The sequence below is a fragment of the Cherax quadricarinatus genome, chromosome 40 (genome assembly GCF_038502225.1).
Source record: "Cherax quadricarinatus isolate ZL_2023a chromosome 40, ASM3850222v1, whole genome shotgun sequence".
NCBI classification, from domain to species: Eukaryota; Metazoa; Arthropoda; class Malacostraca; order Decapoda; family Parastacidae; genus Cherax; species Cherax quadricarinatus.
Window position 1 is genome coordinate 9,146,078 of NC_091331.1, and position 18,092 is coordinate 9,164,169.

At 45.5% G+C, this 18,092-nt stretch overlaps 1 non-coding gene across 1 annotated transcript; it reads right to left on the reverse strand.

Moving 5' to 3' along the window:
* Window positions 1–351: 351 nt before the first annotated feature.
* Window positions 352–433, reverse strand: TRNAS-GCU (transfer RNA serine (anticodon GCU)). The gene has a single exon. It is a non-coding gene; the product is annotated as a tRNA-Ser (tRNA).
* Between the last annotated feature and the right edge of the window lie 17,659 nt (window positions 434–18,092).

Here is an 18,092-nt window from a genome sequence, read left to right on the forward strand (position 1 = left end):
TGATTATAATGTCAGCAGTCATGATTATAATGTCAGTAGTCATGGTTATAATGTCAGTAGTCATGATTATAATGCCAGTAGTCATGGTTATAATATCAAAAGGAATGAGTGATGTGTTTAAGGAGATGTGGACACTATGAGGACAGTACTAGACAGTGTTACGGACTTTAAATCTATTTGAAAAAAAAAATTGTCCGATGCAACTTTTTTCACCCATAACTGTGGTTCTTAACTAAAATAGTTGAGGAAGTATTTCTTTCTAATCCGGCAACCCTGGTGGGTGGGTGTGTGTACTCACCAATATGTGGTTGCATGGGTCGATTACAGCTCCTGACCCTGCCAAAAGAAATGCGACGAGGATGGGATTCGAACCCACGCAGGGAGACCCTATTGGATTAGCAGTCCAACGCCTTAACCACTCGGCCACCTCGTCAGGTGTGTAGTGGTTATGAACATAAGAACATAAGAACATAAGAAAGAAGGAACACTGTAACAGGCCTACTGACCCAAGCGGAACAGGTCCATGTTTTTCCCCCGAATTAGACCAATGACCCACACCCCGGATTATCCCAATGACCCACCCAGCCTGGTCATCTCCACTCAAGGATGGAGCTCTGCACCAGACCTAACACAAGCTAGTCAGGTCAACTCACACCCACCCACACCCACTCATGTATTTATCTAACCTACTTTTAAAACTACACAATGTTTTAGCCTCAATAACTGTACTCGGGAGTTTGTTCCACTCATCCACAACTCTATTACCAAACCAGTGCTTTCCTATATCCTTCCTGATTCTGAATTTTTCCAACTTGAAACCATTGCTGCGAGTCCTGTCATGGCTGGAAATTTTCAGCACGCTATTTACATCCCCTTTATTTATTCCTGTTTTCCAATTATACACCTCGATCATATCCCTCCTAATTCTACGCCTTTCTAGAGAGTGCAGATTCAGGGCCCTTAGTCTATCCTCATAGAGAAGATTTCTGATACATGGGATCATCTTTGTCATCCTCCTCTGTACGTTTTCCAGAGCATTTATATCCATTCTGTAATACGGTGACCAGAACTGAGCAGCATAGTCTAAATGAGGCCTAACCAAGGATATATAGAGTTGAAGAACAACCTGAGGACTTCTATTATTTATACTTCTAGATATGAAGCCAAGAATTCTGTTAGCTTTATTGCGAACACTAATGCACTGTTGTCTTGGTTTTAGATTACTGCTAACCAGAGCTCCTAAATCCTTTTCGCAATCAGTAGTATTAAGATCTACATTATTTAGTTTATATGTGGCATGGTTATTTAACTGTCTAACATTTAGAACTTTGCATGGTTAGACCCTAGGCCTCATATATTTGTTTTGTGTGTGGTGGTGGTGTGTGTGTGTGTGTGTGTGTGTATACTCAGTTTTGGTTGCAGGGGTCGAGTTGTAGCTCCTGGCCCCTTCTCTTCGCCGGTCTACTCCATGAGTTTTACTGACCCTCTCCTTAAAACTATGTATGAATCCTGCCTCCACTACTTCACTCTCCAGATTGTTCCACTTCATGAGAACTCTGTGACTGAAGAAATAATTCCTAACATCTCTGTAACTTCTGAGTTTTCAACTTCCAGGTGTGTGTGTGTGTGTGTGTGTGTGTGTGTGTGTGTGTACTCACCTAGTTGAGGTTGCGGGGGTCGAGTCCGAGCTCCTGGCCCCGCCTCTTCACTGATCGCTACTATGTCACTCTCCCTGAACCGTGAGCTTTATCATACCTCTGCTTAAAGCTATGTATGGATCCTGCCTCCACTACATCGCTTCCCAAACTATTCCACTTACTGACTACTCTGTGGCTGAAGAAATACTTCCTAACATCCCTGTGATTCATATGTCTCTTCAACTTCCAACTGTGTCCCCTTCTTACTGTGTCCAATCTCTGGAATATCCTGTCTTTGTCCACCTTGTCAATTCCTCTCAGTATTTTGTATGTCGTTATCATGTCCCCCCTAGCTCTCCTGCCCTCCAGTGTCGTCAGGTTGATTTCCCTTAACCTCTCCTCGTAGGACATATCTTTTAGCTCTGGGACTAGTCTTGTTGCAAACCTTTGCACTTTCTCTAGTTTCTTTACGTGCTTGGCTAGGTGTGTGTGTGTGCATGTGTGTGTGTGTGTGTGTGTGTGTGTGTGTGTGTGTGTGTGTGTGTGTGTGTGTGTGTGTGTGTGTACTCACCTAGTTGAGGTTGCGGTGGTCGAGTCCGAGCTCCTGGCCCCGCCTCTTCACTGATCGCTACTAGGTCACTCTCCCTGAGCCGTGAGCTTTATCATACCTCTGCTTAAAGCTATGTATGGATCCTGCCTCCACTACATCGCTTCCCAAACTATTCCACTTACTGACTACTCTGTGGCTGAAGAAATACTTCCTAACATCCCTGTGATTCATCTGTGTCTTCAGCTTCCAACTGTGTCCCCTTGTTACTGTGTCCAATCTCTGGAACATCCTGTCTTTGTCCACCTTGTCAATTCCTCTTAGTATTTTGTATGTCGTTATCATGTCCTCCCTATCTCTCCTGTCCTCCAGTGTCGTCAGGTTGATTTCCCTTAACCTCTCCTCGTAGGACATACCTCTTAGCTCTGGGACTAGTCTTGTTGCAAACCTTTGCACTTTCTGTAGTTTCTTTACGTGCTTGGCTAGGTGTGGGTTCCAAACTGGTGCCGCATACTCCAATATGGGCCTAACGTACACGGTGTACAGGGTCCTGAATGATTCCTTATTAAGATGTCGGAATGCTGTTCTGAGGTTTGCTAGGCGCCCATATGCTGCAGCAGTTATTTGGTTGATGTGCGCTTCAGGAGATGTGCCTGGTGTTATACTCACCCCAAGATCTTTTTCCTTGAGTGAGGTTTGTAGTCTCTGGCCCCCTAGACTGTACTCCGTCTGCGGTCTTCTTTGCCCTTCCCCAATCTTCATGACTTTGCAGTTGGTGGGATTGAACTCCAGGAGCCAATTGATGGACCAGGTCTGCAGCCTGTCCAGATCCCTTTGTAGTTCTGCCTGGTCTTCGATCGAGTGAATTCTTCTCATCAACTTCACGTCATCTGCAAACAGGGACACCTCAGAGTCTACTCCTTCCGTCATGTCGTTCACAAATACCAGAAACAGCACTGGTCCTAGGACTGACCCCTGTGGGAACCCGCTGGTCACAGGTGCCCACTCTGACACCTCGCCACGTACCATGACTCGCTGCTGTCTTCCTGACAAGTATTCCCTGATCCATTGTAGTGCCTTCCCTGTTATCCCTGCTTGGTCCTCCAGTTTTTGCACCAATCTCTTGTGTGGAACTGTGTCAAACGCCTTCTTGCAGTCCAAGAAAATGCAATCCACCCACCCCTCTCTCTCTTGTCTTACTGCTGTCACCATGTCATAGAACTCCAGTAGGTTTGTGACACAGGATTTCCCGTCCCTGAAACCATGTTGGCTGCTGTTGATGAGATCGTTCCTTTCTAGGTGTTCCACCGCTCTTCTCCTGATAATCTTCTCCATGATTTTGCATATTATACATGTCAGTGACACTGGTCTGTAGTTTAATGCTTCATGTCTGTCTCCTTTTTTAAAGATTGGGACTACATTTGCTGTCTTCCATGCCTCAGGCAATCTCCCTGTTTCGATAGATGTATTGAATATTGTTGTTAGGGGTACACATAGCGCCTCTGCTCCCTCTCTCAATACCCATGGGGAGATGTTATCTGGCCCCATTGCCTTTGAGGTATCTAGCTCACTCAGAAGCCTCTTCACTTCTTCCTCGGTTGTGTGCACTGTGTCCAGCACATGGTGGTGTGCCCCACCTCTCCGTCTTTCTGGAGCCCCTTCTGTCTCCTCTGTGAACACTTCTTTGAATCTCTTGTTGAGTTCCTCACATACTTCACGGTCATTTCTTGTTGTCTCTCCTCGTTACTTCCTTAGCCTTATTACCTGGTCCTTGACTGTTGTTTTCCTCCTGATGTGGCTGTACAACAGTTTCGGGTCAGATTTGGCTTTTGCTGCTATGTCGTTTTCACATTGTCTTTGGGCCTCCCTTCTTATCTGTGCATATTCGTTTCTGGCTCTACGACTGCTCTCCTTATTCTCCTGGGTCCTTTGCCTTCTATATTTCTTCCATTCCCTAGCACACTTGGTTTTTGCCTCCCTGCACCTTTGGGTAAACCATGGGCTCATCCTGGCTTTTTCATTATTCCTGTTACCCTTGGGTACAAACCTCTCCTCAGCCTCCTTTCATTTTGTGTGTGTGTGTGCGCGCGCGCGCGCACCATACAAGGTTTGTACTGGCAACAATATTAACTCGTTTTATTACAGTGAGATTGTAACAATAGCTGAAAAAAAAAATTCCTTATTTTTCAACAATAGGCTATTATCATTGTTGTTGTTATTTTTATTATTATACTCAATGGGGAGTGTTAAATCCTTAGGGGTCATACAGCTCCGGAGGGGAAATGGGAGGCAATTAGGCTAATCTAATTGGAAGTTAGACCCAATTCCTTGGATCAAGAGCTCCTCTCAAAACAATAAAGCAATCTCCCTCCCAGGGGCATTACCAGCCTATATTTTAAGAACCGTCGAATTAATTTATTAATAAGAGACTGGACAGTGTGTGTCCAGGGAACAGGGGGTGGATCTGGCCCGCGGGCCGCATGTTCCACACCCCTGTCCTAGCAGCCCAGTTGTTAATAAGACAGTAGTATTTTACTGTGCTGAGGGAGTCAAATAGATGGCTCTTTAACGATCGTTCAATGGCGATTAATTGTATTAGTTTTTTCTAGTGTCCTCGGTGGGTTTGTTTTCTGTTCGCGCCTCAGAATATTTTAACGCATTAATTTTATATTTAATCTATTGTTGGGTAAATGGACACAGATGCAATTAACGGGACATTTTATAGTGGCAACGTTTCGCTCTCCAGGAGCTTTGTCAAGCTTGACACAGCTTCTTGAGAGCGAAACGTTGTCACAATAAAATGTCAGATTAGTTGCCTGTGTCCATTTACCTAGCATTATGTCGGTAATTCTATCATTATTACTAATTTAGTCGATTGGTGTTGTGGCTGGAATAATACTCTGGGTCGTCTGTACTCCTTTCTTTGTTCTAAGAGAAACTTATTGAGAGTATCAACCTGCCGGAGGACAATAAAGTTTGAAAGTATTTTGCTGACAGTGACTTTTCTAGTTTATATTAAATGCATTTTATTACGCTTTAAGTATTATACTTAGTGTATTTTCCTGAAACAATTGATAATAGAGCTCAAAGTTCCATGAAGCCAGGGCCAGTGTTAGGTCCTCCCCAGGATGCTACCACAACAGTGGAACAACTCCCGTGTATCTGTTTATTTCTAGTTGACACAGACAGCAGTTATGAGTATACATGCTCATACCTCCCGCCTTGTATGATGTTCCCGTGTCAGTATTTTATGTCCTGTAGCTCGATCGACAGCGCACTCAGCTCACACACTGAGGTTCAGAGTTCGAGTCTCCGGTAAGGCTGGAAAAAATATTAGGGACGTGTTTCCATAAGACACCTGCTGTCCCTGTTCACCCATCAGTATAAAATGGGTACCTGTGTGTTAGTGGACTGGTGTGGGTCGCATACTGGGACAAAACTGACCTAATTAACCCGAAATACTCTGCATGACAAGCGGCTTTCTATATGTTACTGATGTCAGCTAGGCCTGTATACCTTGTACATGTACTTGAAGAAATAAAGATATTATTATTATTATTATTATTATTATTATTATTGTTATTATTATTTTTATTATTACAGGTGGGCCCTGCTTTACGGCACTTTGCTTTTAAGTGTTTTGCTAATGCGGCGGTTTTCAGCTATACCCATTCTTCATTTATTCAGACTTCCTACAATAAATATATTCACGACTCACTACAAGCTAAGGACAAAAATACTTTAAGCTAAGTAATGTGTGTATTATATATGCATTTTTTAGGCTTAGCTCTATTGCTCACATATTATATGCTAATGTAAACATGTCATCAGGCTTTTATATGCATTAGAAAGTGAAAAAAGTTGTTTCACTTTACAGCGATTTTTCGCTTTACAGCAGTAGTCCGGAACCTCACCTGCTGTATAAGCGGGGTTCTCCTGTACTCAATATCACTAAAACATTTATTTTCAAGATCCGTAAAGACCAGCTACCAAATAATCTTAGAAAACGAGTGATTAGGTTAAGTTAGGTAAGATTTGTCAGGAAACAGGACAAGTGTTTCATGACGCGGGTCTTAGTCATATGATGACCAGCAGCTAGAGCTTTTAGTTATCTGACCGAGGCCTTCCGCTGGCTTAAACGGTCCACTCCTTTAAAAACTATGATCATAATTATAACCATTTTTTCGAGTGGTTGATGGACTCGAGTGGTTGTTTCTAACTTCTCAGAGCTCTGAGCAGCGGGATCCTGGCGTAAATATACAAGCCTCGTCTACTGACACCACATTAAGTCTTTCTTCGCTTCTTCCCTCAAAAAAAATACACTGAAATGTGTATGTAGTCATGAAAGATCCTGGCTTATATTTTCTTCAGCCATTACCCAGAAAAGACTTAAACATGTAACGTAATATGTCTCGTTCACTACATTACTGTGATTAGTAATGTCTGTAACTGTATGGTTAGTTGTGTGCGCACAGTACGTATGTATGTGCTTAACAATTTTGCAGACAGGCGAAATTATATATACAAACATTATGTCTCGGTCCATAGTAGGATCCGAACCTGCAAACTCGGCATCAGAGTGTGCAGTACTTAATCCTCAACGCCAGACTCCAGAAATATGGAGTCTGGCGTTGTGTGTGTGTGTGTTTGTGTGTGTGTGTGTGTGTGTGTGTGTATGTGTGTGTGTGTGTGCTGCAAGTTAATGAAGATAACAGATTTATGTTAATTTAGATTAAACTAAATTATATTGTTAATTTAATAAGATTCTGTGAGGTTGGTAAGTCATCACATGCTGCACCTCAGGTTAGACTCTCTTCTCTACCTTAAAAAAAACATACAGTAGCTTACCAAGAATTTTCGGAAGCACAGAAGAGATAAATTAACAAGGATTTTTAATGATCATTCTCCAGTTATCAACACAGTATCAAAGTGCACCAACACAGTGATGAACGCCTCAGAGCGCACCAACACAGTGATGAACGCCTTAGAGTACACCAACACAGTGATGAACGCCTCAGAGTACACCAACACAGTGACGAACGCCTCAGAGCGCACCAACACAGTGATGAACGCCTTAGAGTACACCACCACAGTGATGAACGCCTCAGAGCGCACCAACACAGTGATGAACGCCTCAGAGCGCACCAACACAGTGATGAACGCCTCAGAGCGCACCAACACAGTGATGAACGCCTCAGAGCGCACCAACACAGTGATGAACGCCTTAGAGTACACCACCACAGTGATGAACGCCTCAGAGCGCACCAACACAGTGATGAACGCCTCAGAGCGCACCAACACAGTGATGAACGCCTCAGAGCGCACCAACACAGTGATGAACGCCTTAGAGTACACCAACACAGTGATGAACGCCTCAGAGTACACCAACACAGTGACGAACGCCTCAGAGCGCACCAACACAGTGATGAACGCCTCAGAGTACACCACCACAGTGATGAACGCCTCAGAGCGCACCAACACAGTGATGAACGCCTCAGAGCGCACCAACACAGTGATGAACGCCTTAGAGTACACCACCACAGTGATGAACGCCTCAGAGTGCACTAACACAGTGATGAACGCCTCAGAGTACACCACCACAGTGATGAACGCCTCAGAGTACACCACCACAGTGATGAACGCCTCAGAGTGCACCAACACAGTGATGAACGCCTCAGAGTGCACCAACACAGTGATGAACGCCTCAGAGTACACCAACACAGTGATGAACGCCTCAGAGTACACCAACACAGTGATGAACGCCTCAGAGTGCACCAACACAGTGATGAACGCCTCAGAGTGCACCAACACAGTGATGAACGCCTCAGAGTACACCAACACAGTGATGAACGCCTCAGAGTGCACCAACACAGTGATGAACGCCTCAGAGTGCACCAACACAGTGATGAACGCCTCAGAGCGCACTAACACAGTGATGAACGCCTCAGAGTACACCAACACAGTGATGAACGCCTCAGAGTGCACCAACACAGTGATGAACGCCTCAGAGTGCACCAACACAGTGATGAACGCCTCAGAGTGCACCAACACAGTGATGAACGCCTCAGAGTGCACCAACACAGTGATGAACGCCTCAGAGTGCACCAACACAGTGATGAACGCCTCAGAGTGCACCAACACAGTGATGAACGCCTCAGAGTGCACCAACACAGTGATTAGCACCTCAGAGTGCACCAACACAGTGATTAGCACCTCAGAGTGCACCAACACAGTGATGAACGCCTCAGAGTGCACCAACACAGTGATGAACGCCTCAGAGTACACCAACACAGTGATGAACGCCTCAGAGTGCACCAACACAGTGATGAACGCCTCAGAGTACACCAACACAATGATGAACGCCTCAGAGTACACCAACACAGTGATGAACGCCTCAGAGTGCACCAACACAGTGATGAACGCCTCAGAGTGCACCAACACAGTGATTAGCACCTCAGAGTGCACCAACACAGTGATTAGCACCTCAGAGTGCACCAACACAGTGATGAACGCCTCAGAGTGCACCAACACAGTGATGAACGCCTCAGAGTGCACCAACACAGTGATGAACGCCTCAGAGTACACCAACACTTTGATGAACGCCTCAGAGTGCACCAACACAGTGTGAACGCCTCAGAGTGCACCAACACAGTGATGAACGCCTCAGAGTGCACCAACACAGTGATGAACGCCTCAGAGTGCACCAACACAGTGATGAACGCCTCAGAGTGCACCAACACAGTGATGAACGCCTCAGAGTGCACCAACACAGTGATGAACGCCTCAGAGTGCACCAACACAGTGATGAACGCCTCTGAGTGCACCAACACAGTGATGAACGCCTCAGAGTGCACCAACACAGTGATGAACGCCTCAGAGTGCACCAACACAGTGATGAACGCCTCAGAGTGCACCAACACAGTGATGAACGCCTCAGAGTGCACCAACACAGTGATGAACGCCTCTGAGTGCACCAACACAGTGATGAACGCCTCAGAGTGCACCAACACAGTGATGAACGCCTCAGAGTGCACCAACACAGTGATTAGCAAGAGTGCACCAACACAGTGATTAGCACTCAGAGTGCACCAACACAGTGATGAACGCCTCAGAGTGCACCAACACAGTGATGAACGCCTCAGAGTGCACCAACACAGTGATGAACGCCTCAGAGTACACCAACACAGTGATTAGCACCTCAGAGTGCACCAACACAGTGATTAGCACCTCAGAGTGCACCAACACAGTGATGAACGCCTCAGAGTGCACCAACACAGTGATGAACGCCTCAGAGTGCACCAACACAGTGATGAACGCCTCAGAGTACACCACCACAGTGATGAACGCCTCAGAGTGCACCAACACAGTGATGAACGCCTCTGAGTGCACCAACACAGTGATGAACGCCTCAGAGTGCACCAACACAGTGATGAACGCTTCAGAGTGCACCAACACAGTGATGAACGCCTCACAGTGCACCAACACAGTGATGAACGCCTCAGAGTGCACCAACACAGTGATGAACGCCTCAGAGTGCACCAACACAGTGATGAACGCCTCAGAGTGCACCAACACAGTGATGAACGCCTCAGAGTGCACCAACACAGTGATGAACGCCTCAGAGTGCACCAACACAGTGATGAACGCCTCAGAGTTCACCAACACAGTGATGAACGCCTCAGAGTGCACCAACACAGTGATGAACAGAGTGCACCAACACAGTGACGAACGCCTCAGAGTGCACCAACACAGTGATGAACGCCTCAGAGTGCACCAACACAGTGATGAACGCCTCAGAGTGCACCAACACAGTGATGAACGCCTCAGAGTGCACCAACACAGTGATGAACGCCTCAGAGTGCACCAACACAGTGATGAACGCCTCAGAGTGCACCAACACAGTGATGAACGCCTCAGAGTGCACCAACACAGTGATGAACGCCTCAGAGTGCACCAACACAGTGATGAACGCCTCAGAGTGCACCAACACAGTGATGAACGCCTCAGAGTGCACCAACACAGTGATGAACGCCTCAGAGTGCACCAACACAGTGATGAACGCCTCAGAGTGCACCAACACAGTGATGAACGCCTCAGAGTGCACCAACACATTGATGAACGCCTCAGAGTGCACCAACACATTGATGAACTCCTCAGAGTGCACCAACACATTGATGAACTCCTCAGAGTGCACCAACACAGTGATGAACGCCTCAGAGTGCACCAACACAGTGATGAACTCCTCAGAGTGCACCAACACAGTGATGAACTCCTCAGAGTGCACCAACACAGTGATGAACTCCTCAGAGTGCACCAACACAGTGATGAACTCCTCAGAGTGCACCAACACAGTGATGAACTCCTCAGAGTGCACCAACACAGTGATGAACGCCTCAGAGTGCACCAACACAGTGATGAACTCCTCAGAGTGCACCAACACAGTGATGAACGCCTCAGAGTGCACCAACACATTGATGAACTCCTCAGAGTGCACCAACACAGTGATGAACACCTCAGAGTGCACCAACACAGTGATGAACGCCTCAGAGTGCACCAACACAGTGATGAACGCCTCAGAGTGCACCAACACAGTGATGAACGCCTCAGAGTGCACCAACACAGTGATGAACGCCTCTGAGTGCACCAACACAGTGATGAACGCCTCAGAGTGCACCAACACAGTGATGAACGCCTCAGAGTGCACCAACACATTGATGAACTCCTCAGAGTGCACCAACACAGTGATGAACGTCTCAGAGTGCACCAACACAGTGATGAACGTCTCAGAGTGCACCAACACAGTGATGAACGCCTCAGAGTGCACCAACACAGTGATGAACGCCTCAGAGTACACCAACACAGTGATGAACGTCTCAGAGTGCACCAACACAGTGATGAACGCCTCAGAGTACACCAACACAGTGATGAACTCCTCAGAGTGCACCAACACAGTGATGAACGTCTCAGAGTGCACCAACACAGTGATGAACGCCTCAGAGTACACCAACACAGTGTGAACGCCTCAGAGTACACCAACACAGTGATGAACGTCTCAGAGTACACCAACACAGTGATGAACGCCTCAGAGTGCACCAACACAGTGATGAACTCCTCAGAGTGCACCAACACAGTGATGAACTCCTCAGAGTACACCAACACAGTGATGAACGCCTCAGAGTACACCAACACAGTGATGAACGTCTCAGAGTGCACCAACACAGTGATGAACGCCTCAGAGTACACCAACACAGTGATGAACGTCTCAGAGTGCACCAACACAGTGATGAACGCCTCAGAGGGCACCAACACAGTGATGAACGCCTCAGAGTGCACAACACAATGATGAACGGCTCAGAGTGCACAACACTGTGATGAACGCCTCAGAGAGCACCAACACAGTGATGAACACCTCAGAGTGCACAAACACAGTGATGAACGCCTCAGAGTGCACCAACAGAGTGATGAACGCCTCAGAGTGCACCAACACAGTGATGAACGCCTCAGAGTGCACCATCACAGTGATGAACGCCTCAGAGGGCACCAACACGGTGATGAACGCCTCAGAGTGCACCAACACAGTGATGAACGCCTCAGAGTGCACCATCACAGTGATGAACGCCTCAGAGTACACCAACACAGTGATGAACGCCTCAGAGTGCACCAACACAGTGATGAACGCCTCAGAGTGCACCATCACAGTGATGAACGCCTCAGAGTACACCAACACAGTGATGAACGCCTCAGAGGGCACCAACACAGTGATGAACGCCTCAGAGTGCACAACACAGTGAATAACGCCTCAGAGTGCACAACACTGTGATGAACGCCTCAGAGTGCACCAACACAGCGTTGAACGTCTCAGAGTGCACCAACACAGTGATGAACGCCTCAGAGTGCACCAACACAGTGATGAACGCCTCAGAGTGCACCATCACAGTGATGAACGCCTCAGAGTGCACCAACACAGTGATGAACGCCTCAGAGTGCACCATCACAGTGATGAACGCCTCAGAGTACACCAACACAGTGATGAACGCCTCAGAGTGCACCAACACAGTGCTGAACGCCTCAGTGTGCACCAACACAGTGATGAACGCCTCATAGGGCACCAACACAGTGATGAACGCCTCAGTGTGCACCAACACAGTGATGAACGCCTCATAGGGCACCAACACAGTGCTGAACGCCTCAGAGTGCACCAACACAATGATGAGCGAGTCAGAGTGCACCAACACAGTGATGAACGCCTCAGAGTGCACCAACACAGTGATGAACGCCTCAGAGTGCACCAACACAGTGATGAACGCGTCAGAGTACACCAACACTTTGATGAACGCCTCAGAGTGCACCAAACACAGTGAAGAACGCCTCAGAGTGCACCAACACAGTGATGAACGCCTCAGAGTACACCAACACTTTGATGAACGCCTCAGAGTGCACCAACACAGTGATGAACGCCTCAGAGTGCACCAACACAGTGATGAACGCCTCAGAATGCACCAACACAATGATGAACGCGTCAGAGCGCACCAACACAGTGATGAACGCCTCAGAGTGCACCAACACAATGATGAACGCGTCAGAGCGCACCAACGCAGTGATGAACGCCTCAGAGTACGCCAACACTTTGATGAACGCCTCAGAGTGCACCAAAAACAGTGAAGAACGCCTCAGAGTGCACCAACACTGAAGAACGCCTCAGAATTCACCAACACAGTGATGAGTGCCTCAGTGTACACCAACACTGTGATGAACGCCTCAGGATACACTCCCAAGTTATGCCAGAAGCTGTGTTGACCAGCAACTTGTGTCGTAGTGGAGTGTAATATATACATTACAGCACACATGCACACACACACGTGTCACAGATATGAAGACACATGTCACTAGCGCAGCTGTTCGGTTTGTGTGTTCAATTCAATTCAATTCAAGTTTATTCTCTATAAGGGTTACAATGTGGGGTTTACAGGTTTTGGGTATTGTGTGGTTTACATGTTATAAAATACTAATTACAGAGGGAGCCACTAGGACACCTAGCATGGCTAGTCATTTCGGGCAGACTTAGATTAATTCTTAACATTAAATCCTTGCAGATTATGGTATTAAGGCTAAGTGACTACATCATAATTTGTGAGTTTAGTAATGTGAATGCTTTTGTTTAGGCACAATACAAAGTGTCTATATTGGAGTATCATAGGCAAACTTATGACTAGTTAGGATTTATTATTTAAGTTTAAGATTAGTATTTCTGGGTTTATATATAGTGTTAATTGCTTCCAATCCCATCTTATTCCCGGAAGTGTGTACTCACCTTCTTGTGGTTGCGGGGTTTCGATTCACGACTCCGTTGTCTGTTTAGTTACCTCTACAAGATTACCTGTTTGTAGCTACAGGAGCAGGGTTATGTTGGTGTTGTCCAGCCTACAGTGTTTACTCCAGCATATACATGTTCATCTTGCATTGACTGTAACCTTGACTGTTTTCCTCTTTTTATAATAATCCTTCTCTTCAGTCAGAAACTTCTAGTATTCCTTCTGTTCAACTTACAGTTGTGGCCTCTTGTTATCCCTACTGCTGGCACTAAAAATTGCTTTTCATTGGGTTATCATATCTCTTTCTGTCCTGCTATCAGCCAGTCTGGTCTTCCTGTTCTGCTATCAGTCAGTCTGGTCTTCCTGTCCTGCTATCAGCCAGTCTGGTCTTCCTGTCCTGCTATCAGTCAGTCTGGTCTTCCTGTCCTGCTATCAGTCAGTCTGGTCTTCCTGTCCTGCTATCAGCCAGCCTGGTCTTCCTGTCCTGCTATCAGCCAGTCTGGTCTTCCTGTCCTGCTATCAGTCAGTCTGGTCTTCCTGTCCTGCTATCAGTCAGTCTGGTCTTCCTGTCCTGCTATCAGCCAGCCTGGTCTTCCTGTCCTGCTATCAGCCAGTCTGGTCTTCCTGTCCTGCTATCAGTCAGTCTGGTCCTGCTATCAGCCAGTCTGGTCCTGTCCTGCTATCAGTCAGTCTGGTCTTCCTGTCCTGCTATCAGTCTCTGGTCTTCCTGTCCTGCTATCAGCCAGCCTGGTCTTCCTGTCCTGCTATCAGCCAGTCTGGTCTTCCTGTCCTGCTATCAGTCAGTCTGGTCTTCCTGTCCTGCTATCAGCCAGTCTGGTCTTCCTGTCCTGCTATCAGTCAGTCTGGTCTTCCTGTCCTGCTATCAGCCAGTCTGGTCTTCCTGTCCTGCTATCAGTCAGTCTGGTCTTCCTGTCCTGCTATCAGTCAGTCTTGTCTTCTTTTGTGTTTTTAACCTTTCTTCTTCACTCTTTATTTTTTTTAACTCTAGTAGTCATTTTGTAGTTCTTCTCTGGACGTTTTCCAACTTATCCACGTGTCTTTTAAGGGCACCACAAAACGGCTGTATGTTAAATCTTGGCTTAATTTATGTTATAAAGAGTTTTTTTAGTATTTACCCCCAGATTTACTTTATAATTCACCAGTGTAGCAAAAGTGTCTAACAGTTTTCTTTACATGATGTGGTGATACTTGTTTTATGCAACATCTGACGAGATGAGGTAATCACTGATTATCTCGTCTTTTGTATATAGTTTTACTGTCTTCCAGTTATATCCTTGAATTTGCATTAATAAAGTCACTGGATTACGATACGTCTAAAATAAAGATACCCAGATGTTACACTTGTGTCTAATTCTTCTGCATATCTTTTACAACCCCAGGAACTCTCCCGACTGCTTCTGTTGCCTTTGTCTTGTCCTATCCAATAACAGTTTATTTACTTCCTCTTCAGTTATTTCAATATTTATTATTATTATTCATGTTAAGCGCTAAACCCATGTGGGTCATTCAGCGTAAGACGAGGTGGAGGCTCGATCCTCCTCCTGCTGAGGGCGAGGCAGACGCGCTTGCTATTGCCACTCACCTAGATCAGTTATTTCAATATCCTTCATCTCAGTTGAAAATTTATGATTAAAATCTTCTGCATATAATTTATTTTGTCAACACTGAGTGTTGACAAAATAATCACTGCTTCAGTGATTCTTGGCATCGTCTTTTAATTTTTATCTGAAGACGTCTACCCAACCAGTGGCTTTATTACTCTAGTACAGAGAGTATATGTAAAGACAGTAGAAGGTGAGGTAATCAGTCCCTCAACCTTGGACTACGGTGCTCATCACCAACATCAAGGCTGAGAGACCGATTACCTCATCTTTTGTATATAATTCTGCAGTCTTCGAGTTATGTCCTTGAATTTGTATTGATTAAACCACTGGATGGCGAAACGTCTTCAAATAAAGATACCCAGATGTTGCACATGTGTCTAATTCTTCAAGATGGTATTGTATACCATTACTGTAATATCTGTATATTTTCATTAAAACCAGGTTTAGCTTTTACACACATAAGTCAAATATTTGGGTCTACATTTCCCTTATCTATTTCCTTTGCAGTCCTGTTTCTTCCTCTCTCTTCATATTTGTATATAAATTTCTGGCCTCCTTCACTCTCATAAGTTTCTTGACTGTTCCACTTCCTATGGAACTGGAGCACAGATCCAGTTCCCTAGATCAAGAGCCCCTCACCAGCATCAAGGAGCCTTCCTTGAGGCGTCATAGTTCTCCAGCTCCTTAAATTAAACCATTTTTACTATTTCGTCTTATGTTTACTCTGATATAAACTGCCCCTGGCAATGAGTTATTGCCTCTGGTGGTGATTTACTGCCGTTGTAGATGACTTATTGCCTCTGATGGTGATTTAATAACTCTGTTGGTGACTGTTGGACAATGGGTTGTTAAGGTCTGGTCAACGAATTCGAGAAAAAATTAAACAATCAGTAAAGAAAACATTGCCTCCATCAATGCATGTTGATATGTGATAAGTTTAATTCAAAGAAGAGATGATGCTCTTCCATGTTACGTTAGGCAAGGTTTGTTTGTTTAGAACGCAAGAGAAGTTACGTCAAATAAACACATCCCAACCAACTCTCACACTGGTGTTATGTCAGTAAACACCGTCCAGCGAACAGTGGTGGTTGGATGCAAACACTGCCCAGCGACCGTGTAATACACCCAGGCTGAATGGTAAGATATAATCTGTAATTTACGTAACTTTATGAATTAGCTTGTAAATTAATATTTGCAGACAGGTTTCGTTCTGTTATGAATGGAATAAGATGACGAGAAGAGAATACTGTGGGATGTGAACTGCCAACAATTCGTATTATCTTTAAATTAGTGGGAGAGAGAAAAAGAAAAAAACATACCACGGGCGGGGTACAGTTAGCTGGTCCAGTGACTAACGCGACGGTCTGGAGTTTTGAGACTCTCTGATCGCGGGTTCTATCCCCACCCGTGGTATGGTTTGTTTGCAATCGTGTCATTACGATTTCGTGAGTCAATTAGTGGGAGATTTGTAATTGTATTTTGATGATAGATGTTGTGTAACTCTGCTATATTTTAATGAAGAAATGCAGTGTATCTCTGTAGTTATAATGAAAATATTCAGTATATATATGCTGCTGAGCTGGAAAATTGAGGCAAACACTTTTCGAAATGTCGCCAGAATAAAGTCTTGCTGCGCACACTCTCAGCATCTAACTGCCTGAGGCAGGTTACATGCTGAGAGGCATCGCAGTGAATAAGTGTGGCACTGCAGTTAGGTTGTCAGCCTGTTACAGCGCCTAGAGAATAGTTGAGAGGTTATCATGGTGGAGCCAGAGAAGGGAAGATGGTTGATCTAATTCCTTAATGAATGAAGGTCCCTGCCTGCGCCAGCAAGAAGGCCCCTGGGCCCCTTCCTTGAAAATATTCACATGTCTGTTAGGTTGATGTAAGATATTGTTAGTGCAGTTAAATATGGTGGCCTGCCTCTCTCTCTCTCTCTCTCTCTCTCTCTCTCTCTCTCTCTCTCTCTCTCTCTCTCTCTCTCTCTCTCTCTCTCTCTCTCTCTCTCTCTCTCTCTCTCTCTCTCTCTCTCTCTCTCTCTCTCTCTCTCTCTCTCTCTCTCTCTCTCAGTGGTCAGGCGTGCTGTTTTGCTCTCTGTTTGTTCTAAGGAAACGATTACCTCGCTAATTCTGGTGGCTTCGGTAATTGGGGGATTTAAAAATATATATATGCTCGTTTAGGAAGGTTGCTGCTACATCTGCTATTACATCTGCTGTTGTTGCATCTGCTGTTGTTGCATCTACTGTTGTTGCATCTACTGTTGTAGCAGCTACTGTTGTTGCATCTACTGCTGTTGCATCTACTGTTGTTGCATCTACTGTTGTAGCAGCTACTGTTGTTGCATCTACTGCTGTTGCATCTACTGTTGTAGCAGCTACTGTTGTAGCAGCTACTGTTGTTGCATCTACTGCTGTTGCATCTACTGTTGTTGCATCTACTGTTGTTGCATCTACTGTTGTTGCATCTACTGTTGTAGCAGCTACTGTTGTTGCATCTACTGCTGTTGCATCTACTGTTGTTGCATCTGCTGTTGTTGCATCTACTGTTGTTGCATCTACTGTTGTAGCAGCTACTGTTGTTGCATCTACTGCTGTTGCATCTACTGTTGTTGCATCTACTGTTGTTGCATCTACTGTTGTTGCATCTACTGTTGTAGCAGCTACTGTTGTTGCATCTACTGCTGTTGCATCTACTGTTGTTGCATCTACTGTTGTTGCATCTACTGTTGTTGCATCTACTGTTGTAGCAGCTACTGTTGTTGCATCTACTGTTGTTGCATCTACTGTTGTTGCATCTACTGTTGTAGCAGCTACTGTTGTTGCATCTGCTGTTGTTGCATCTGCTGTTGTAGCAGCTACTGTTGTTGCATCTACTGTTGTAGCAGCTACTGTTGTTGCATCTACTGTTGTTGCATCTACTGTTGTTGCATCTACTGTTGTAGCAGCTACTGTTGTTGCATCTGCTGTTGTTG